The 25,800-nt window shown below is 35.5% G+C and overlaps 1 long non-coding RNA gene across 1 annotated transcript; it reads left to right on the top strand.

The window, feature by feature from the left end:
- Positions 1–5,062: 5,062 nt before the first annotated feature.
- Positions 5,063–6,424, top strand: LOC140167346 (uncharacterized). The gene is made up of 2 exons (XR_011861044.1): positions 5,063–5,263; positions 5,815–6,424. It is a non-coding gene; the product is annotated as an uncharacterized lncRNA (long non-coding RNA).
- Positions 6,425–25,800: the final 19,376 nt, after the last annotated feature.

Genomic DNA, 25,800 nt, shown 5'->3' with positions numbered 1-25,800 from the left:
GGGGGGGTAGGAAGTTGAGGTCAGGGAATTTTTTGTCGCTGCCAAAGGCGGCGATTCTTTTTTTCGCCGCCGAAGGCATGAATTTATTTGTTAATATCATGCATTTATACACAGTTAGGTGGGGAAGGTTTTTTTTTTTAGAGTTGGTGGGGAAAGTTTTTTTTGCTCATGTAGTGGGTGAAGATTTTTTTTTTTTTTTTTTTTGAAAAACTTCCTACCCCCACCCTGAGAATCTAATGGTGCGGCCCTAAGAAGGTTTGTGTTGGAAGTTATATAAATGATGAAGAGACCAAAGAGAGCAATCAAATTAGGACAACAAAATTAAAAAATACAAAACCCTACACCGTAGAGACTGTACGGTACAGGCTACTTTTTAGTAACCCACCTTTGTAGGACTACACAACAAAATAGCCCTCCACCATAGGACTTTACGGTAAAATATTTAGAGGAGTATGCCAAATAAACAATGAATCACCACTCATGACTCGAGGTCAAAACCATTATGTAAATAAGATAATGGCCACTAAAATGGCTCACAGACATGAGTTCATTATTATGTAAATGAGATGTCATTGTTCAGTGTTTGCATGCGATCTCAAAAAGGGACATGTTGACATAACTTAATTGACTGTGTGGTTATAGTCTCATTAACAGATTTTATACGCTATAGTTGAACAGCAAGCACATACAAGCAAGTATTTTGAGAGTATTAATAAAACTATAATGAGGCTATTAATGTAGCCCAACTGTACGTACAATCTGGCAATACCGCTCAGTCTGAGAGAAATGAAAAATATCTGTTGCAATTTTCTGATTTGCATAAAAGTAATGCTAGTTCATGGAAGTTGTAAAACAATTATTTCTTTTAATACAAACATATTCCTTGGTAAGACAACTTTATAGCACTGTTTGAATATCAACATGAAGTAGTAATGGCAAATTTAAATGGACACTATCGCCTCTGTAGTTTCCTGATTACATAGACAGCACGAATATTTCATTTTTATTCTGAAACGCCGTGAAGAAGTCAGTAGTACAAAACCCAGCGCAATATGGGACGAAAATCGCGAACCAAAAAAGGGTGAAAAATGATGGGTGCAATATCTGCCTTTAAATTTACCAAAACTAGCATTTGAGTGCATACATAAAATCTGTATTATATCGCAAAATTATTTGATATGATATCTGAAAGCCATTCCTCATATTCAGATTGCAAGTTAGTGTGTCTGATATGCTCACAGGTCCCACAAAAAATACTGTGCAAACTTTGCTATCCGATCCCTTAATGAGCTAGTCGAGTTGAAATCCATACACCCCCTATGTAAAACATGACAATTTCCAAACAGGGAGTGTGAATTTCAAATGAGACTACCTTAATTGGTGACTCCATTCACAGATCATGGAACCATCTACACCCCCTGTGTAGAAGATTCAGGTCATGTATTCCTTAGTGGGTGTATGGATTTCAACTGGAATAGCACAAAGAGCCATATTTCTACAGTCAAATTGTCAACATGCGAACCCTTGACGTCCTCTTGCTATAAGATGTGATTCATGTATGATTCATAGCAGGCGTAAAGTTATTGTTATTTTATCTTTTGAAGTGAATTTCCTAAGAGTGAAATGCAAATTATAGAATGTGGGTGGAATTTATTGGGAAGTTACGGTTGATAAATAAGATACAACAACAAGAATTCTCTGTACGAGCAAGTGCAATGTTTTAAAACCAGTTTCCAACAGTTATTTAATTTTTTACACAAATGTATAACCAAGAATAATTCTGTGTAAGTGTTCCTCCATAAAATTCATTCATTTTACAAAAGCTTATTTATGCAGTGCTGTAAAACAGTCAAGCAACTTGGAATCGATTTAGAGTTTTACAAAATCTTATTCCCCTAAACTTTTCTCTCATGCATGTCTAGTAGATTGGAAGTCAATCTTTTCACTGTTAAATAGAAGCAAAACATTTCAAATGTGTGCCAGTAATTGCCCAATGTAGTTGAAACAGTCAAGTCGTTAATAGCTATGAAGACTCGACTTGTTATCTACTAAAGGGAAAGATGCTTGTGTTTTGCATGCGAGTCGCTTTTCTTGAACAACCTACTTTAGTTTTTAAAAGGCCACTACATGCACTCATTGTGACTCGATTATGACCGGGAAAAAGTGCAAAGGACGAAATGGATGTGTAATCTAAAACCTGTTATAACAGTAAGGTGGGTTAAGATTTCATTTTATGGGTGGATTTGAAAAGTAAAGTTGATTTAAAGTGAAAATTGGCCACACATTTATGAAATTGGACATCAAAATTAGAGCTTTGGGTTTGTGTATGATTATTTTTTCTGTTGAGATGTAATTTGTAGATTTTGAAAAGTGGAAAATTGGCTACAAATGTATCAAATTGGACCTCAAAATTAGAGCTTTGGGTTTGTGCATGAATTTGTTTTCAGGTGAGAGCCCATTAATTTTGTTGAATTTCAGTGACTATACCGTTTTCCACCCTGATGTGGCGGTGATGTCAGTGCATATTACATTGGGCAACTTGGAATCGATTTAGAGTTTTACAAAATCTTATTCCCCTAAACTTTTCTCTCATGCATGTCTAGTAGATTGGAAGTCAATCTTTTCACTGTTAAATAGAAGCAAAACATTTCAAAACCGGGAAAAAGTGCAAAGGACGAAATGGATGTGTAATCTAAAACCTGTTATAACAGTTAGGTAGGTTAAGATTTCCTTTTATGGGTGGATTTGAAAAGTAAAGTTGATTTAAAGTGAAAATTGGCCACAAATTTAGCAAATTGGACATCAAAATTAGAGCTTTGGGTTTGTGTATGATTATTTTTTTTCTTTTACGATGTAATTTGTGGATTTTAAAAGTAAAACTTGTGTGAAGTGTAAATTCGCAATAAATTTATTAAATTGGACATAAAAATGAGAGCTTTGGGTTTGTGCATGAATTTATTTTCAGGTGAGAGCACATTTGTTGAATTTCAGTGACTATACCGTTTTCCACCCTGATGTGGCAGTGACGTCAGTGTACATTACATTGGGTGCAGATACAAATAGCTAGTGTTTGCTCAAAGTGCTAGGGTACACACATACGCGCTTAAAGACGCCGCATTGATGCGCACGCTAAACAGCTGACTCAACACTTTGACGTCACTGCCACATCGGGGTGAAAAATGGTTTAGGCTTTCTAACAGGCTCATCTATCAGGCCACAGTTCTTTCACCCCCAATTTGCCTGTACATTCATAGAATGACCTTTGAATATGCTGGGTACAAGTTCAACTCATTCCAAAACTTGAGGTCAAATGTTAAGAAATGATTGTTGGATTTAGGTTGAATGAACTGTGCCACTTTAATTGAGACCATTGGTACATGTGTTCAGACTTCAAAATTGAGTTATCATGTATGTGCTGTAAAGGAGTACTGTTAAAGTAATAATTTCACATATATATGTATTTTTTGTGGTTTGCTTACTTTTAACTACTTTGCTTGTTCTTAAATTAGAGATTTTGAGTTGTTGTACATATCCCTGTGGATAAAAAAACCCACATTCATATGTTCCATAGTAATTTTCACAGCAGCTGTATTGTGCCGTGATATTTTCTACTTTTACAGTACCAATTCCCATAATCCATTTCTCTCATTTCAATTTTCTGTACTGATTTTCTGTTGATAGTGATGAAATGTACCTCAATGAACAGAGGACATCCAGATCCTGCAAAATATGTTTATTTCTTAACTATCGACCCATGTTTAGCCAGTCTGCTGTCAAAATGAAAACAAAGGGAACCTGTACAAAATAATGGTAGTGTCACATGTCATTTGATGGAATGAGGTGATGTATCATGTTGCAAAGGATTCTGGGAAGGGTAAATGTCTTTGCTGACCAATTACTGTAGTGCGAAGTCAACTGCGCCTTGATATGTGCACGGGACACAAAACATGGATGGAATGTCCGTCACAAGTAAATTCTTTACACGTTTGCATCCTTCAGAATGGATGACAGTCAATTTATGAGAGTGCTCCGCGATTGAGCACTAAATTACATTAAACTGTGTATGTAACATGGTCTATGACAATCAGTATGCTGTCACATTCCCCATACATACCAGACTAGCTCCACACAACTTGCAAAGTTGATGCTGAACTTTATAAAACGACACTACGCTGAGCTAAGGTTTCACTGGAAAACGACATGTTACAATTGATTTTTGTCTCTAGTTTGGAGCAACATGATGTTGCATTTGCTTTGTCAAACTAAGCAAAGAGAAAAGTGAGCGTTGCGATATCATACTGTATTGGATTAGAAGTCGAACACGATCAAGAAAAAAATAGGACAAAGTAGCCTGAAGTCCTTTTGAAGTTTTAGGCTTATTGAACACTTCAGCTCCTATCTAGTTCATTGCGAGTTGTCGGCCTTTCTGTGGAAAAAAAGCTTTAGTTTTCTGTTGTATCATTATAATAGTAAAGGGAACATTTTCAAGCTAATAAAATTTGATATTGTGTATGTTAAAAAAAACAGACAAAGAAAAACCGGATCCTTAATGCTACACCATTGGGAGATGTTACATAGGCCAATATATGAGGGGGTATCAAAAAGTTTTAGAAATCGCCCAGAATAACGTTTTGAACCACCAGGTTAAAAACCAGTTTGACCCCTGCAGAAATAATGGTTTGGTCCTGTTAGTTTATTGCTAAAAGATCAATATGAAGTGATATAAGATCAATATGAGGTGATACATGTGTATTGTCTATTTGTTTATCATGGGCACCATCAGTGTTCATTGGGCCAATCAGCGATCACCTTTAACAAGGCTTGATTCTTGTGTGTGTGTATGTACCACCATTATTCTGTCAACATTCATGCAGACAAGTCATGTGGTGAATTTTTCTCCCACCCACCACTCCCTATTGCAAGGTGTGCATTTAAAGCCATTAAAGGTTTGAAAATAGTATAATAAAAGCCGAAAGTTTATGGCTAATTAAAAAATGTTGATGTATAAGAAAGAATAATCTTGGATAATCAAAGAAAGAAAATTTAATACAATATGTGACATTATCTGAAGAAGATTATATTGTAAATTAAATTTAATACTGTAACAAAAAATGTGCAACTCACTTTGCTTTGTTTGTTCATTTAAACTACTGGGTGAATAACCTACACCAGGATATTATCTACATAAGTGTGGTACCAGTAGCAATTATAGCAAAGATGTATTAATATCGAATTGTTGGACTCGTGGAGCAGTTTACCATTGGTATGTTATCTAACAGTCCTGATGATCTTTTTCAAGGGCTTATTTAATCATTTTAAATATCTAATTGTTTTTGATGTAGTGCTTATAGATGGGCAATATATGTATTTTATAACGTTTTTCTGGCGAATAAAATGAAATGAAATATGTAATTACTTACAAGAGTTAGGGGTGTGCAATTTGACATATATTCATATACTCTGGGCTCTTTTATATTTATGATGGCGGTATCAGCAAAGTTCGTTGCGATAAAAATGTCATAAGACCACCCTGTGCTTGGCTATATTAAAGAATAAATTTTGCAGGTACTTCATCTTGTAGAAAAAGTAGTTTGGCGGTAACTCTTCTCTGAGCTAGTTTAACATGTTGAATGAACTATTCTATGGGTGTGATTTAACTTTCACTATAATATTATCAAGGATTACTCAATGTTAAAACAGTCAAGTAAGGCAATGTTTTCTAACATGTATTTAATTATGTACATGTATACTGTGTACATTATATATTTTCATATTGGATTAATATACTATTTTATATCCAAATTAACCTTTCAGGAATTTCTCTCCTAGGATTCCAGGAAGCAATCTCTTGGAAGAACAGTATTCATGCACAGTTATCGTAAAGATTCAGCCCACTATTCACTAATATAATTATTCATTTGTTTAGTTATGACATGATCAGCTCCTGATTCATGATCAATTCAGCTCCCAGGTAGATTGTTCACTGGGAGGTACTAGATTCCAGGTAGATTGTTCACTGGGACGGTATATCCAATAATATATTCATTATGACATGATCAGTTCCCAGGTAGGTTGTTCACTGGGTTGAGGTAACTTAGGTAGGTTCATCTAGGTCCTGATTCATGATCAATTCAGCTCCCAGGTAGATTGTTCACTGGGGAGGTACTAGATTCCAGGTAGATTGTTCACTGGGGCGGTATATCCAATAATATAGTTTTGTTATGACTTAATCAGCTCCCAGGTAGATAGTTCACTGGGGAGGTATCTTAGGTAGGTTCATCTAGGTCCTGGTAATAATACTAACTATATTTTCAAAGTATTGTGGAAGCTGTTTTCTTAATGTGCATGCTAATTTATTGTAACATATGATATTTGATGCAAATAAATATATGAATGTCTGTCTGAATGCCTGACAGATACGCAATTGGTGTTTGTGGTCGAATTATTTCTGTCTGGGGGTAAGTGAAAGAGCTATATCAATGAAATTGCAATCACTGGTCCTTATGTACACTATGGTGCAAAAATGGTCTCATAAGTATGTTTACTTTTTTTTACAGGCGACGCTAGATGCTAATAACCTGCTGCCCCAGTTACTGCGCATAAACTGCAAGATTGAGAAAATTGAGGCAAGCAGCGTTATTAAGATCCTGCATTTGAAGGGTTGCAGTACCTAGAAAATCGATGATGAAATGAAAGTTATCTTCGGTGGTGATTGTGATATTGTTACTGTTGCTTTTTGGAAAATGAATTTTTATTTCATCACAGATTTTTTGGGCACTGTAACCCTTAAAATGGAACTTAATCATGCTACATGCCTCAATTTTCTCCATTTTGCTGGTTATGCGGTTACATAGGCAGGTACTGACATCTAGCGCCTGTAAAAAAAGTAAACATTCTTATGAGACCATTTTTGTATCAATAGTGTACACAAGGACCAGTGATTGCACTGACAAAATTTCATTGATATAGCTCTTTCACTTATGGGCGATTTCTAAAACTTTTTGATACCCCCTCGTATGTTGCAAGTTAGAGCACATTCTGCTGTACATTTTAACATTTTCATTTTCTTTTTTGGACTTACAATTATATACAGTAAGTAAGACAGATCAGCATCCTCTTGGTAGCAATCATAGTTTGTGAGAAATAAGAAAAAGTTAATCATAAGACAGATCAATTAAAAATATTACAAATTAAAAACTTGCATTAGTAACGTGATTGATCTGTCTATTGTCATAAAATTTTAACTTGCAATTAGGCTAACCTAAATAGCAAAACATTTGTTGAAATTGTATGACAAGTACAATAGAGTTTTCAAATATAATGCAATCCAAAAATTTGAATACTTGCAGTAACAAAAGAGTATTCTCAGCTGTGCTCAGAATATGCATTTGATAATTAATGAGTCTTCAGTGTTTCTTAAACACATGTGCATTTTAAAATGTCACATGGGCATTGAAATTCAATGACATTTTCACAAGCACTGAAACATTAGTTAATTGTTATTGTTTTGAAATGTAAATTTTTCTGCTGCTGAAAAGATGCATTTAGCAAAAAGCTTTTTCCCCAACATTTTCTGCTGTGTTTGTTGAAATGGAACAGCACATACTGAAACAACGCCATCATAGGCCTTCACGCCCCATTAAGAAAAAACTGCAGAAATAACAACATTTTTGACATGAATCAACCAAAGTCAGTTTTCAATTACATCTAATGTGCTCCGCCACCTGCCCCTCTTTGTGAGCGTGTCAACATCTTGTCATACGTCATGATTTAGTTTATGGGCAAAACATCACCTTTTCTGTCGTTGTTGTTGTTCGTGGGACTAATTGATGAGTAATATTCAAGTTGAAATCCATACACCCCCTATGGATGACATGACCTTAATCTTCTACATATGGAGTGTGAATTTCAAATGGGTGCTACCTGAATGGGTAACTTCATTTTAAATTCACACCCCCTGTGTGGGAGATTAAGGTCATGCCTTCCATAGGGTGTATGGATTTCAACTGGAATAGACCATTTGTATCACTCACCCCCAAGTAAATGTTATATGATCATGGAATACATGACCTTCATGCACAGAGATTACAATGAAGCATGAGGAGGAATATGTTTTCAGCTGCCTAATGTTAGGAAGCATGCAAGCTCACTGAGCAGATTCAAGTTCATATTTTGTGTGCATGAATACAAGGTGTGTGACGCAAATAGCACAATTAATTTGTGGGGCAAATATGATTTTGAGATAAGATATGGAACACGGTCTGATCCAATCAGACCAAAGTTGGTAATAATGAAATCTAGATATAGGTGAAAATAAGTAGAAATAAAACTTAAGAAAATGGACAAATCGAAAGTTCTGAACATTGCAGCCAAGTATGCCAAGGACATACCGTAAAATGGGGTAACTTCGGTCAGCGGGGTAACTTTGGTCGGTCAAATGTATTTTTTTAAATGGTCATATTTTCGTACAGCAATATTGTTTTAGTCATATTTGGTGTTAATATGTTAAGAAATATGTTTGGAAGAAATAATAGTCAATCATTTTCCTCAAAATTTATGAAAAAATAAGGATTTTTGACCAAAAATGAGCATTTTTTTACATTTTTTTCGGAAAAAATAAAAATCGAAATTTGTGAGCAAAAATGTGTGCTTGATTAATTTTACAAGGGGTCAAATGTCACAAAAAACAACAACTTGCCCATATACAGCGAAGATCAATTTTTTTGATATTTTTTTCCTTCATGGAATGTAATACTCTGACCAAAGTTACCCCAAATGCGGGGTAACTTTGGTCAGGCTATTTTAACCCCTAGGGCACCCTTACAAAATTCTTAAAGAATCTTTTTCAACTTCAAAGTGTAGCGGGGAGCCCTAATGTCATAAAAAAGAGTTAATTAGAAATATAATTGGTTTTGTTTGGAAGCAGTGGTTTAAAAACTCTGAAAAGTGCCCAAAGTTACCCCATTTTACGGTATGGATTTCAACATTGGTAAACTTATGTACTGACCAAGTCAGGAATGGTCAGTGCATACCGTACAACTGGACTTCCCAAACTGTGTGTCACAACCACATAATTGGAGAAGGAGAACTGGGACTTGACCTTGATACAGGCATGGAGCAAAAATTGGGGGTATTCGGTTTCCTTGAAGAGCAATTTGCATAGGTCCTATGCAGTTTTCGTCTCTCATCACCGTGCATCAAAGTGCAAGGTATCAGCTGGTTTCAGGACTCGGGTTGATATCAACTATCAAGTCATGCTATTGTTAAAAATCGGAAGGCGGCTCAGACCTGAGATGCACGGTTTCCACAACACAACCAATTTCAATTTTCTGTACTGATTTGTACTGATTTTCTGTACAAAATTACATTTAGTTAAGGTAGCATCATCAGTAGTATGCTTTGGGTTGCACCATATTTTCTCATGAAATTTGGTCACATGAAAAAAAAAAAAAGGTTTGGGAAGCTGTGCCTTAGAAGATCAAAGTAAATAAATTTTGACTTGCAAAATCAGTAAGCACTATTCAGAGAGCAATTATTTTTCATTTTAATTGGTTACAATTTGTTGAAAAGAGCCATGGTTCATTTGATAGGACTAGTTCTACATTTCTGAAAACAAAGTACAAAATAATATGACTACTATGATATACTGTAGACAATGGAGCTGTAAACATGCAGAAATCCCAATAGTTTTAGCATGAAGAAGTCAGCTAATCATGGTGAAAGCTTGACAATTTAAATACTCGTCCGATGGTGAACCTGTAGAAACTATTTGTCTGTAGTACCATAGAAACTTGCCTTTCTGTTGTACCTATTTTGGCTATCAAGTTCTCCAAATTAGCTTGGTATGTTACTGGCTAAATTACGAAGCAGACAAAATGGAAAGATGCACATGTAACACACACCCAATCGAAAATCACTATGTTGTAACAACATTGCTGTCCTTGTTTTTTTGCCATTTGGAGAGAAATCTGGGTTAGTGAATGGGTTAGTCAATTTTTGTCTGAAGGCCGGTTGCTTGAAACTCTGATGACCCATACCCTAGTGTGAAATATTTGAAAAGAAATTGACTCAAAGCATAGTAAGATACTGCATGGAGATTTTAAGTGCTATCAGAATTGGCAGAGGAATTCAGGTTAAACAAAAATCAAAGCTTTTAGACAAAGAGTTGCCTTGAAATTTTATTATAATGCTCATTGGGGAAAGCTGTATGATTTTGTTGAAGAAAGAACTAAAGGCAGTAGGAAAAGGTCTCTGCCCTTGGATTTCTTGTGCAAGCAAGATATTGTCAGTCCTGACTCCAATTTGTTAATTAGATTGCTATCTTCAGTAGATAGTAATATAGCAAGGTTTAGCAATTCACCAAACATTGCTGTCTTCAGTAGATAGCAATATAAACATAGCTGTCTTCAGTAGATAGCAATATAGCAAGTTTTAGCAGTTGATCTAACATTACTATATTCAGTGGATATCAATATAGCACATATTAGCAAATTATGTAACATGCTATCTTCAGTAGATAGTGATATAGCAAAGTATAACAATTCAGTATTACTTCCTTCAGTAGCTAGTAATAGCAATTTTTAGCAATTTATCTAACATTCTATCTTCAGCAGATAGCAGTATAGCAATGTTTAGCTATTTACCAAACATTGCTTTCTTCAGTAGATAACGATATAACAATGCTCATGTATTTACAGAACATTGATATCTTCAGTAGATAGCAATATAGCAATATTTAGCAATTTACCAAACATTGCTTTCTTTAGTAGCTAGCAATACTTTAATGTTTAGCAATTTCCAAACATTTGCTATCTTCAGTAGATAGCAATATAGCAATGTTTAGCAATTCACCAAACATTACTTTCTTCAGTAGCTAGCAATATAGCAATGTTCAATAATTTACCAAACATTGCTATCTTCAGTAGATAGCAATTTAGTGATGTGGCAATCAGGCCTTAAATTTTATTTTTTGGGGGCATCCAAAGGACACTGGGCAAATACAAAGAAAGGCACCAAGGTCAACAAGTTGTGAAGAATGGCTTGGAAGTTGACAAAAATCTGGGGCACCAAGGCCAAAACTGAAAAATGGCAGCCAAATGGCCTTGGTGGCCTCCCTGATATTCAAGCTCTGGCAACAGTGTTTAGCAATTTTGCCAAATAGTGCTTTCTTCATTAGCAGGCACTGGCAATGCGTTTGTAATTTATCAAACATTGCTCTCTTCAGTAGATAGCAATATAGCATTTGTAAAGTTTGATATCCCCAATCAGTGCTCAGAAGTTAACCTCAATATGTATGATATTATTTTTATGGGGGTTCTCAAAACATATCAAATGTTATTCTACATGTTCACTATATCATATGAGGTTAAAGAACTCTAACAGATTGGGATTTCCAAAAGGAAAAAAACAATTCACTAAACATTGTCATTGTATATAGAACCAATATATTTGCCACCACTAGCTATATCCAGGAAACTGTAACAAACCTCAGTTATTCACATACAAATTGAATACATCAACCCCAAATCATAGTTACTTCTTACAAGGCTGTGCCTACAAATTACATTCCTGAAGATATTGGGCTATTCCTGTTGAAATCCATACACCCCCTGTGGAAGGCAATTCCTTGATCTCCCACACTGGGTTGTAGATTTCAAATAGTATAGAGTCACCCATTCAGGTAACCCATTTGAAATTCACACACCCTGTGTGGAATATTAAGACCATATCTTCCATAGGGGGTGTATGGATTTCAACAGGAATAGACTATTGGCAAATAGATTTGGGTCATATTCAAGAGTGCCGGGTTTGATTGCAAAAATGTGCTTGTAGCTAAGAACTGAAACATCAAATAACTGTGAATCAATCTCAGTATAGAAAACTCCATTCCTTTTTACATTATACAGACTGTAATAATGCAACAAAATTGAACAGCAACAGTTATTTCATATACATGTATTTTACTTAAATTTTTGCAATGCCAAGAGCGAACATATGACTCCAAACTTGCTTTCAGATTTGTATTGTTGTCTTGTTTGTTTTTAATTTATTTTTTTGGGTGTGTGCATAATGAATGTGTTTGCAAATTGATAGCTGACTTTTACATTATTATATTATTTTCATTTTCCTGTCTACATTGAAAGATTTGAGCGAGGTATACCAACCAAGGCAGTTAAGCCGGTGCCCTGTGTCATTACCCCTAGTATTTATATCTATGATACTATGATTGATGTGGGGAACAAGTAAGTCAAGGACAAAGAACAATTTAAACCTTAAGTAGTATGCAAACCATGGAAGTGTACTTTTTAAAACTGTGACTGTCAAAGTACAAAATCAAAGGGATAAGTAGACAAAAGTTAACAAACATTGAACCATGTTTCAAACAGATACACCGCCTTTCCTCAGGGACAAACTGCACATAATAATTACAGCAATGGTGAAGCTACATGTAGGTAGCAAGTGGCAGCAAATTCATTATATACAGCACACTTTTGAAGTTAAGTAGCAAGTAAAGTATTAAAGCAAAGAGCCATGCATGCCTATACATGCTTGGCTAAACTTATGTTAACCCAAGATTTTTAAAAAAATCTGATTTTAATTTGGAGGTGGAAAATTCTATGGGCAGGTTTCGAAGAAAGATCAAAATCTTCCAAAATGGGATGTGAAAATATTCACACGAACATTTTTACTGTACAGTACTCCTTTCAACCTAGAACTGGCTCAGTTACTTTGATCGTGATGTCCTCGAATAGTGCACATTGCTGCAAAACAGCCACCGAGCCCACTATGTGTGGAATTGGTTACTGCCAGGGAAGTTTGAAAATTGAGCTGCTCGACAGCAAAGTTACCAGCCGCCCTTGCATTCGGGCTTGTGTTAACCCTAACCGCCTAAGGGCTTTTTGGCGACGGGAAGGGAAAGAAGGAAAGATTAAAGAGAGAAAAGAAGGAAAGCAGTTGTTTGCTCGGGTGGGATTCGAACCGAGACCCTCGCATGCCAAGCACTCGGTCGGCGACACTTTTTGCCACGGGTCTTGGGCTTCGCTGGCCAGCGAAACCGTGCCTATATATCACTTAGGGCGATTGCGTCATCACACCACGTGGGATGCATGCACGAACAGCGCATTTATCAAGTAGTATTTTGTAGCATTCAGGAGGGTTAGGGTTAAAGTACATCCCTGGCACTGCTAACCCAAACTGTAAGACCTATTTCAATCTAATCCAAGATAGATGTGTTACTGGGATCATGTCTTATGAATGTATGCATTACTTTCCATTATGAGTGTGTGTTTTGAATGATATATGTGCAATGATATTCACCGTGCATAATGAACATGTTGCGCATATCTTGTAAATTCAAATTTAAATCCATTTCTGAGCAAAATTATGAACATGCTGTTTATTGAATTTATCCTGTAAATTCAAGTCCATTTCTGAGCGAAATTATGAATTATGAACATGCTGTTTATTGAATTTATCCTGTAAATTCAAGTCCATTTCTGAGTGAAATTATGAATTATGAACATGCTTTTATACTGTAAATTCAAATTCAAGTCCATTTCTGAGCAAAATTGTTGTGGAAAAGTTACAGTAAATTTGATATTTCCTGGTGTATTTTTTAAAAAATCAGGAAAATGTATTGGTTGAGACTTTAAGGGTATTTTACTTGGTAAGCTGGTTGAAGCATATTTGACCTAATTAACACACCAAGTGCTTAAAGGAAAGGCACTAGCAGTGAGTTGCTAAATCTTAAGAAAAAATTAGTAAATTTTTTTTTCATTTTTTTAAAGACTATGGGTGTGTTAGCATACCGTGCACTGAAAAAATCTAATAAGGGTAAAATGTCCAATTTTGGGACGTTTGGAAGGTTCGTCCTTGCCATTCTTACAGACAGTTGTAGTTACATTTATATTGAACTGAATTATCAACACTACAGTTTTCTTGCTTTTTTACAATTTTTTCATATGAAAATTATACCTAAATGCCAATTTTATCTCCTTATCCTTCATTTTTTAAAGCAATTCCTACAAATTTAAATATTTTAACGCTTTCATGAGGATGAATGACAGAGCCTTTAAGTAATTTAATTTATGGGGGCGATCAAATTTGAGAAATTTACATCAGAGCGAATTTCACAAGTAAGAAAGGCAATCCATGTGGGTTTTGGATTAATTACATACAATATGCTACAAAATGATACCGTAATGCAAGAATTAACTAAATCTAGAGAGATTTGCTCGTAGCTTTTCTTGTACTTTGATTCATTCAGTGCATGAGTAGGTGTGGTAGATTAACAGGAAACAGGTTGGTTGTGAGTTTACAATTTGTCACCAATTTAGGCAGTAGACGCATGAAGTAAATTAGTTTTGTAACCTTAAGCAAATTTATCATAGCAGTTTAAATTTGAAATATTGTACCTGCGTCATTTAATCTAGGTATTTAGTAGGTCTATATGCTTCTTGAAAGTGATTGATTGGGTGATTGATTGGTGATGTGAGTGATTGAGTGATTTATTGAGTGTGGGAGTGCTTGAATGAGTTCATGAATGATTGAATGAACAATTGAGTATGTGGATGATGTTGGGGGGGGGGGAGTATTTGTGCTTGATTTCTTGCTTGCGTTCTTCATGGGTGATTGCTTACTAATGCTTGATTGATTGGTTGGTTGGTTGGTTGGTTGGTTGACTGACTGACTGACTGACTGACTGATTGATTGATTGATTGATTGATTGATTGATTGATTGATTGATTGATTGATTGATTGATTGATTGATTGATTGATTGATTGATTGATTGATCGATCGATCGATTGATAGGACAAGGATATGGAAGAAGTGCATGAGGATGATGGTAACAAACTTTCAAAAATATGAGTGTTACTATTTTGTTGAACAGCAAAAGAATAAAATTTGAGTCTGATTCTTCTGAAGGAATTTGACTGGAATCATTTAAATTCCATGAGTTATGTTCTGTGTACAATTCAAACCTGTGATTCACATACATCTTTTTAACCCTGCTGTTAGCATCACCTTAACCCACATTGAGTATCCTTGCACTTCACTGTTGAGCTATTCCGGTTGAAATCCATACTCCCCCCTATGGAAGATATGACCTTAATCTCCCACACAGGGAGTGTGAATTTCAAATGGGTTACCTGAATGGGTGACTCAATTTGTAATCTACACCCCCTGTGGTTAAGGTCATGTCTTCCACAAGGGATGTATGGATTTCAACTGGAATAGCCCATTATATCAATAGATTTGAGTGAATTAAAGATCTGTTGATACACCCTGCCCGGTGCGTCAGTTTAGTACAATCTGTAAGTATGTAAACCTTTTATGTCTCATGCAATCGAAGTTACGACATGGTTTACAAGATTTCTGTAGTAGTTGATCTTGGTCTTTATTCAAGGGACATAATATTGTTAAGTAGGAATGTTGCTCTGGGCATACATTTTTTGTAGGTCAGCAATAGACCCGTTGCATCATGATGATAGAGGAAACGTTTGCAAGTGGAAAAGCTGTAGTTGGTTATTTCATTATCAGACCTGAAATATTTCTGCTTTTTAGCTGATTTCCTCGTTTTTATTCTTGATATTTTACGCATTATTTATTATTTTCAGCCCAATTTAAGCTCTTTTAGCCTGATTTTGTGCTATTTCCCTCTGTTTTAAAGCATTTTCCTCTTTTTTCACAAATGGTCAGTTTCAGGTTTGCATTATTATTATGAAGAGCTAACAGAGCTCCGGTTTGTCTCCATTTTTTAGGGTCTATTTATTAAGAAACACAAGACAAATAAATCAGAGAATTGATAAGATTTTTTTATGGAAAAAAAAGTTTAAATATTAAAAAAGAGGTTTATTTCCTGTGGGCTGCGCACATTTCAAAACACATTGACTTCAGACGAGTAGATGTTTTTATTTATCTTTCATTTGGTATATTAAATGCCTCATTGTGTACCTTGTAATCTTGAAGATGAAGGATCATATTGACCTAGGAAATCCCCCCTCAGTTTACTCATCTGATGTTCCAGCAATGAAGCCTATACTCCGTTTGGGAAGACAAGTGCAAGGGCAGGCAGATCATTACAAAATCTATTGCACACCTTTCAAAAGTAAGCCTGGTTTAACACCTCAAAGATTAAGTTGATGCAGCAGCTATCTCATTGCATCCTCTCTGCATTCAGCCCTGCAGTTGTGTGTTTAGATAAGATCACAAGTGATTTAGTATTTCACCGTTTCAGGGGTTTCTGTATCTGCGTCTTATCACATCCTTTGCCTTTTCCTCGCATATTTCTCCTTTGAAATAACCATTTACGTATTGCGATGTGATACAAAATCAGGGTAATTGAAAGAACCAATTACAATTACTAGGACTATTATTTTGCGTATTGTATTTATAAAATGCCCTTTCCATAAAAGTTAATAAATAATAGCATGTATACAACTAGAGCTTAATTTAATCTTTTGTTGGAGGGTTAGAATGCAAAGGCTTTTCAAATATTTTTTATGATCTGGCTTTTTAAACTTTTTAATGATCTGTATGCTGCCATAAAGTAGGTTCCCTGTTTTTAAACCTATTGTATGTACTCATTCAAATGCATCTTTCATGTAATGTAAAGATGATTAGAAAAAAATGCTACGAAAATATAATTTTCAAACATTTTTTGAAGAAACAGTGAATTTCTCGGCTCGGACTATTTGATCTCGAATGTATATTTGCACTTGACATCTTTTGGAAGGGTAAAGGAAAAGATGCTGTTGGCATAATAAAACAGAAAATGTTGATTCTATAATTGACTAGAGGATGGATCCGTCCATAGTTGTTCTTTTGTGACAAGATAACTTATGTAGTCCGTCAAGGGTTGTTCTTTTGTGATAAGACAATTTGTGTAGTTGTCATGTCCTATGAGTCAAAACAGGCTCATTGCCATGGGCACAAGTCACTGACCTCCATTCAGAGATCACATCCCATTAGTTGACCTCAAGTTGTCAAAAATTAGTTTGTGTATAAACAAGCACATTCAGAAGTCATTATATGAATATAAAACATTGGGGATGATTGGATGTAATGTATTAGATGAGTGTATTAAATGTAGTATTCTATTACCCTCATGACCCATTATTCAAAATCGTGTGCTGTGATTTGGCAAAACACATCACGTGAGAGCCCTTTATTCGCAATAATAACATTACGCTTGGTTATGCATACAATATTTATGCGACATGCACTATCACTTATTGCGTACACGCTCCACCTTTAGAGTAAATAACTTTTACAAATATTTGTGATATTTTGTCTTTAAATTACACTGCTTGGCAGTAAAAATGTTTAAATAATAGGTTAGGCTGCGACTCACCCATTATTTAGGTTTTTACTGTCTCAAACAAACATTGCTAAAGAAATATTACCTAATGTTGACAATTGCTATTTTTGTTTGTATGTAAAAATGAGCTAACAACAATTCTTATTGTCTTTTCTTCCACATATGATGTTCTTTCTGGTGACAACAACGCTTTGTTATAACTACATCTTTACATCTATGTAGGTAAGTCTAAATTAAAGTCATGCAACTGATGGTGTTTTGATCAAAGTTCAAGTTGTTTTATCTTCAAAGCGTGAAACATTTATTTGGCATTGGAAAGTGAATAAATTAACTTTTGGATTATGCAACTCTTCAGACAGTTTACTTTTACGTCAAAACCACTGTGAAACCCCCTACAATGCACTATCCAAGTTGAAATCTGTACACTACACCCCCTGCATGGGAGATTAAAGTTATGTCTTCATTAGGGGTTTATGGATTTCAACTGGAATAGCCCATTGAATGAACAGTCATAAGGCTAATGATGAAAAAATCAATATTTTAAAATTAATATTTTATTGAAAGACTAGTCTTAAATTGATTATCTAACATGTATAACATGTATCCAGAAGTCAAAATTGACAAATGTCCCCTAATTGAAGAAGCGTTATTTAATATTTTGAGGGGATTTTTTAAAACTTATGGTCAAAAAGAAAAAGAAGAAAAAAAAAAAAAAAGAAATCCAACCGACCAACCCAACTTTACCATTTTTCCCACTTGAGGGCAACAACAATTTTTTTTTGCCCTAAAGTTGACATAGAAGCCAAAGTAACTTTGAAATGGCATTTTGTAAACTCCTCTTTGTATCAGTTTCTCCTTCTCTATGTGTCTCGCTATTGGTTTTTTTTTTTTTTCTTCTGCTCTTATTCTTGGCTGCTATACACGCACTTTCATTGGCCAAGCCAGGAAAACACCTTTGGTTACCGGTCAATGATCTTATGCTTGGCAGCCAAGGGGTCTAAGGTTCGAATCCCCAGGGGTGACGAGTAACTTCTTTGTTTATCTTCTCTTGTTCCTGCTTTCCTTTCTGATAGCCAAAAACCACTTTTAACATTAGGGTTATTATATTATGTGATTCTACCCTAAGGATTCTACTGTTATCTGAATATCAGTTCTTCTTGTTATTGCGGTCTTTGTTTCACAAGATTCGGTATGATAAATAAATCATTTCTTTCAAACCTGTTCACTTAATTTCCTCACATGCTGCATATTTGCAATACTTTATCAACAAGAATAACAAACAATTATTAGTATGGCTTGTTACCTTTCTTCAATTGACTTGTAAATAGCAGTGCATGAATGATGTATACTTGTAACTTGAATCAGGAAATGCAATATAGAAAGTATTCATTTTTTTGTAAATTTTACATCACCAGTCCTTGATGCAAACCATGTGGAATTTGAACTTTTCATTACAAAGTATAAACAGGCAATTTATCGCTTGCTGAAAACAATAAGAAACAAAATAAATTGAATACTGTTTTTGCCAATAGCTCAGAATCAATATTAGTGGCCTAAGTATTTCCCTTGTGCATGTCACATTTATGAACTTGAAAAATATTGGGAATTCCTAATTTGTTTGTGGTAATATTATCACTCGAGAAAGAATATGAACACCTTTTATGCCAATGACTCAAAATCAATAGTGTTGTCATTGTGTTACAATTGAGAACAAATATTGAGAATTCCTATGTTTTTTGTTGTAATATTATCGCTCAAGATGAATAAAGAAGATCATCAACCCTCGCAAACCACTTATGAGAGCAATTAACATTTGTGTGGGTTTGAAGTATTTTGCTTTCATAAGTGGGCTGTTTTGATCAATTACATAAATGACAATCTGCATTAGGGGTAGAGCATCTATTCTATAGGGCGAGTGTGGCCTAATAGATAAGGTAATCACCTTATGAGGTCATGACATGTTGCTGGGGGTATTGACTCAGGTGTGGTGTGTGGGGTGGTTGGGTGGGGGGGGGGGTCTTTATTTAATTGCCAGCATATATTTTTATTTCAGACTTGTGGGTAAATGAATGCATAAGATGAGTAGGTGATACTGAAGTGCACCATTCCTCTTGTGTGTCAGCTTGATTTGTATCAATATTTTAGTGCAAACACCACTATACTTATTAGGCCTTTATCACTTTTATCACTACGCCGAAAAGTAGATCTACCTTAAGAGTGATATAGTTGATCTGCCTGGTCTATATTTTGCGTGTTAAAGAAAGTAGACAAAGTACATAACTTCCATTAATAATTTGTAATACTTCTGGCGAGATGTCATAAGCAGGGACAGGCGATTTGCGCGGCAAAAAATAGCAAATTGCGCGGAACTCTTTTTTCAGTGCAAATCATGTATCCCTGCCCATGGGAAAAAAAATAGCCAATTGCGCGGAATTGCGCAGAAAAACAGTTCCGCGCAAATCGCCTGTCCCTGGTCATAAGACACTTCTCCAAATAAAATATATTGATATTAATCCACGATGTTATAAGGCCCGCCGATTACGAGCTGATCAAACTGTAGGTCATGCTCTCTCCGACCCACCTTAGACACACTTATGCATGAACACCCCTCCACAAATCTTATTTTGTTTTGTGTGAAAATAGGCTAAAATGTTGTCACAAAAGGGTGGTTGAACTAGACATAAACTTATGTGAACTTTATGACCTTTCTCTATTAGCTGCTATTTAAAAACGAGACCCATCAAGTGGCTAAACATCACAATAATTTTCGTCTGAGAGCTCCTGCAAGGTTGTATTCTATTATGAGTAACATAAATTGACATTTTTAATGTTTGAAAACATTATAAAAATAAAAGAAACAAAACATACCACCATTGTGACTCCCGTAAATTACACAACGCTAACAAAAAATGAGAGCAAATGGCAGGGCGATTCCTAAGGGAAGAAAACGCAAGCATTTATCATGTCAATTATGAAGTCAACATCCCAATAAAAAGCAACATAAAAGCTTATTTCCCTAGGCACACTCTAAATTTTCATTTTAAGTGTCATTTTAAAAGTAACATATAGGTTAAGCTGTTGAAAATGATTTTTTTTTGAGGATGGAATTCCTAAGACACAAAGCCTGTGAGAGCTTTTTCTGCGTAGAAAGATATAAGACTATTAATGTATAATAATATGTATGTCAATCAAAGTTCAGTGTGAAACTTTGCAATGTTTCAAAAGAAGGGAAAAAACGCTGTTGACTTCTTTAAAGACTGATCAAGATTTAGCTCTATGTCTAAGATAAAATTTTGGCACAACAATAACTGTGTTTTGTTTTTATCTTATGGTACAGATAATTGTCTGTCTTGTTCGTATAATAATCTGTCTGGTTCGCTGAGCAGAAGCCAAATTATTTATACTCTCTGCAACCTATGCAATATAATTGATTAACTTCAAACTTGGCAGCCTGATAGAGCATGTTGACCTTATGTGCTGTATAGTTTTGTGCAAAGTCATTTGCATATTTATGAATATGAATGAGCTTTGTTGCATATTTTGCTTGAAATTCCATTACTCCACTTTGCAGCCTACACGCAATAACTGATTAACTTACAGCCTTTGTGTCAGGTTATTTGCACATCTGTGAATATTAATGAGCATATTTGCATATTCTTTGTATTTATAAACCTTTGTTGTGGAGCTATGTTAACTATGAACTGCATAATCGGGTTTTGATTGAGCAAACTTCAATCAAAACCAAAATTGTCATTGGCGTAATAAGCCCTGGGTTTTGTTGAAAAAGGGTTTTATTGTCCTGTAGATCAATAAAAGGCAGAGCCATGTATGTTGTGCCATCAGGCCGACACCCGTTGTGCATCCATGCCCTGTGTCGAGTCGCGTGCCAATAGCCAATTACAGGCAACGATTCTGGGGGCGTGGCTGTTCTTTCAGAAATTATTGCCGGGAAAATTCATTAGCTGTTTTCATACTATCCGAAGAGGTCAGGAAAATTTTAAAAAACCCACCCACCACTCCCTTTATGAAAAATATAATATTAAATGGCTTTGTTTCTTTTGCTTTTTACCATTTTGTCCAATATATGAATCAAAATGGAGATAAATTTATAATGCACCTGCACCATGAAAACTCTTGGATATCTACCATATACATTATAACAGTATCCTGCAGTAGCTTCTTTTTTATGTCAAGATATATCAATGCATTAACAGGTGGTATCATTATGGTAAAGCTGATGGGTTGACGCTTAGATAGCTGTTAACCTCCTTTTTGAAGCTGGCCCATTTCACAATTCCTGGAAAGTGCTTTGATAATTACAAGTAGATATGGCCTTTTACTTTGGGTGCAGACTTAAAAAACCCTCATGATTTTAGCTATTGTTATAATAAAATTGTCACTAAATTATTAGAAAATACAAGCAAATATAACTGCATCAACCTTCAAGAAAAATGAACATGTACGTACACTGTGGAGTGTGTGCCCATGCATTATGTTCTTGCTATCTAAGAGTGTATGAATCACATGTGGATACTGAAGTAAAAGGCAGTAACTGCTATGTCATTTACTTACATATACTACATTTTGTTTAAGAGAACAGAGTTAAAGGAGTGTTTCAATCCACATAGTTGTGACCATGTCAAAAGTTGCGATGTCAAAAAGTATTTGACAGTACATCGAAAAGTATTACAAGCAGATTGAACATTATTCCATTTATACCTGGCCACTTAGCCGCCAAGTAACCGCCTACCTAGGATCAGACAGGTTAAACACCCATAAATGCTTCGGCTCCATCGGTAACCATTTTATATCAAAAATGGATGAACATTGATGAATGAAATGGACTTGTGGCATGACAGTTTTAAAACCGAATCAAATTGGATGAAACGATTGGCTTGTATGAAGATTAATTGTCTGTGAAACATGAAAATGGCAACAAGGGGACACAGACAGAAGTCACTATGTTGACCTACTTTGGTGTATGGCTTACTCACTGTGGGACTTACTTGCATTCATGTTTCAACAACCTGTTTGACAGGTTCATTTTGGTTAGTGTTTTAAGAGGGAGATACCAAACAACATTACTTCAGATAGTACAGTAGCCATTTTTTGCATCTTTGCTCTCTTGACCAATGTGTGCAACTTTGCTATCTACCGAAGATAGCAAGTTGACTAATGTGTACAAGTTTGCTATCTAATGAAAATAGCAAGTTGACAAGTGTTTGCAAGGTTGCTATCTACTGAAGATAGTAAGTTGACCAATGGGTTCAAGTTAGTTATCTACTAAGAATAGCAATTTTGATATCTACTGAAGATAGTAAGTTGACCAGTGTTTGCAAGTTTGCTATCTTCTGAAGATAACAAGTTGACCAATGCGTGCATCTTTGCTATCTACTGAAGATAGCAAAGTTGCACACTGAAGATAGGAAGTTGGCCAATGTGTGCAAATTTTGTACTATGTGACCATTCACAGTACATCAATGTACATGACTTCCCCATATTTCATCAAAGAGCACATTATATAAATCAGGGTTTTTTTTCAGTCTTTGGGCTCATTATAGTCGGTCTGCTTACATGTTTATGCTACCTATGATTTCCAATTTCACTGTACTAAATGAATTCTCTTAATGTGTGTGTTGATATAAGTGTAGGCACTAAATCAAATATAAAACAAGTCTTCAACACTTCCTGATTTCCTGATTGCATTAGCATTTTAGTATACTATATGTACGTAGTTAGTCGTCTCTTTGGCCATAATGCTGTCCATTTGCTCTATATAGGTCTGTTATACCCAATAATTAACTTTCTTGTGAAGCTACAGGGAGTAGATCAAAAGGCTGAGAAGGCCATATAAACAAAAACTAATAATTGAAAGGGAGGAGATTATAATGGTAACAATTCTTGTATACTCTGACAGCTGTTAAAAGTATTTGACCCACATTCATTACAGATGGGAAGGAAGGAGATGGAGGAGGTAGTGGGTGGGGAGGGAGGGGTGTGGGAGGGAGGGGGTGGGGAAGGGTATGGGGAGGAAGGGGATGGGGGTGGTTGGGGCTGGGGGAATTTGGTTAGCATTGTAACGAAAGCTAGTTGTGTTTATAGGGCTTTGTCACATTTTAGAGTTCTTGTGTAAAAGGACCCTTTAATGATGCTATTGTTTATGAGGTGATTGCATAAGCAGACACCTAGCTAGTCATCTTGTCGTAATCTAATCAAGCAAGGATGATTGTGTGGAGCGATGTCTCTGAGGAGTCTAGACCGGATCTGATGAGGGAATTCAATCACATGTCACCATTATTGTCGACACCTTAATGATGTCAATATGGGATGGGGAATGGGAGGGAAACACAATTTGGTTGCCAAGTGGAAACACACTGGTTTGTCATTTTGGGTCTATGTGTTTCTAGTTGCACTTGTTTAGTTTGACTTTTGTTACGCAATAAAGGATAACAGGAAGTCATAAGCTAAGCAGTTATAGTATTACCTTGTGTGTTTAGTGAAATTTAAACCAATTCACAAAGCAAATATATTATTGATCACCTGAGCGCTTTTGCTAAATAAAACTGTAGCTCGTAATGCATTGGTGATTTCTCTTTATACAGTGTGCAAAAGAATTAAGGTACCAGTTATATTCACCCCTGTATATCCTACACAGACAGATATGTCACAATAGGAACAAGCCGCCAATAGCTGCATCTTTTAGCTTGAAATTTAAGACCTCATTTGTGGACATTGGTCAAGAAATAAAGACACAACAATCCAAAAACCCAAGGAAGATGCAAATTCAAAATTTGCAGTTTGCTCCATTGTATGCCCTATTGATTAGTACGTATACACAAAGTATTCTTGAACAAGAGAATTAAGTAGTGTATTGCTTTCCATTGATTAGCACATTAAAACTAGCGATGTGCTTTCATTGCTTAGAACACAGAAGTGCAACTTTTGATTTTGTTTCTTCCTGAGATTTTAGATCACCATTTCTTGTAATTTTGACATATTTGTCTTTGTTAGGATATACCTTGGCCAACATAACCGATACTTTAATTTTGTTGCGCACTGTATATCTATTATGAAACCAGAATCGTATTTTACACAACAGCATTACATACCAGATCACCTGTATCAGGTTCACATACAACAACCCATTTAAGCAGAACATGATACCACTACCAACTTTTGCATGGTACTAGCAAAGCTAAATTATTCATATGGAGAAAAACAACACACAGATGTTTGAGATGCATTGAAGTAAAATGAATATTTTGTTGCTAAAATTAAGCTTTGTGATTAGAAGTAGACCGAAGAGGCTTTTTGTATTTCATTATCTTTAGAAGTAAACCGGAAGAAGGCTTTTTGTATTTCATTATCTGGTGCAACAAGAAAATATTTACATGTAATGTAATCGGACTCAATTACGCCTAATGCAGCAGAAATAGTTAGATATATGACACCAAGAAATAAAGGCAGAAACATTAAAAAAAATAAAACAAGCAAACAAAACATACACACAATAAAATATAGATCAATATATTTATATATTTATTTCTTGTTTAACCTGGGGTTCCCAGGTAAACAACTAGCATCATAAAAAGCCTTAACTTTGCAGGCAAGTATGCTTGACTTAAATCTGAAATTCTTTTTGAGGGCACTCCTTGCACAGTACACACGCAACGTCATGCATATAGACGAATCCAAATACACGCATTCCTACACCTGACTAGCAGCCTTTAGTTGGGTCCCCGTCGGCTGCAATGCATCCAAAATGTGAAATGATTCGGCCTTGGCGGAAATTTTAAACTGCATTCCATCACCCGTTTTACACCTTCCGCGAAAACACAGGTAGACAAAGGAATGATTTAAGTTTACAACACAATACAGTTCCAACAGTTGTGCAAATAAAAGCCGCCTTAGATAAGGTCGAGGAGGGTTAATAGAATAATACAATAGAGATAATTCCGCAGGTAATCCCGTCGCATCTATTCATAGATGTACAAATGGATGAACAAAAGGACTATGTATGAATAGATGCGACAGGATTACCTCTATTGTATATATTATTCTATTAACCTCCTCGCCTTTCATCTTCTCCAGGTGTTAGGCGGCTTTTATTTGCACAATCGGGCGCTCAAAACCCCAGGTTGGTGCTAGCGGGAAACCAAAGATGGCCGACCAAATCCTGACCATGACTTGACTCGTTGGATTCGTCTATACCATGTAACCTTGTTCAAGATAATACATGCTCAATGGTTAGTAGTACACAGATTTAGGAAAAGGAATTAAGCTTCCAATATAGCGGCTTAATTATTTCAGTGATAGTGTTTGAAAACTACTGGGCAAGTTGCTGATGATAATACAATTTTCAAAATTGCCTACTTTGCCTGCAAAGACCTCCAGTGCTGGTGACTTTGTTAAAAATGCAGTGAAAACATGGAAAAAGTCTGTTGACTGTAAGTCACAACCTTCTTTCATGTTTTCAATG

This window comes from Amphiura filiformis, chromosome 13 (assembly GCF_039555335.1).
Source record: "Amphiura filiformis chromosome 13, Afil_fr2py, whole genome shotgun sequence".
Taxonomy (NCBI): Eukaryota; Metazoa; Echinodermata; class Ophiuroidea; order Amphilepidida; family Amphiuridae; genus Amphiura; species Amphiura filiformis.
This window is presented reverse-complemented; position numbering and strand designations above follow the sequence as displayed.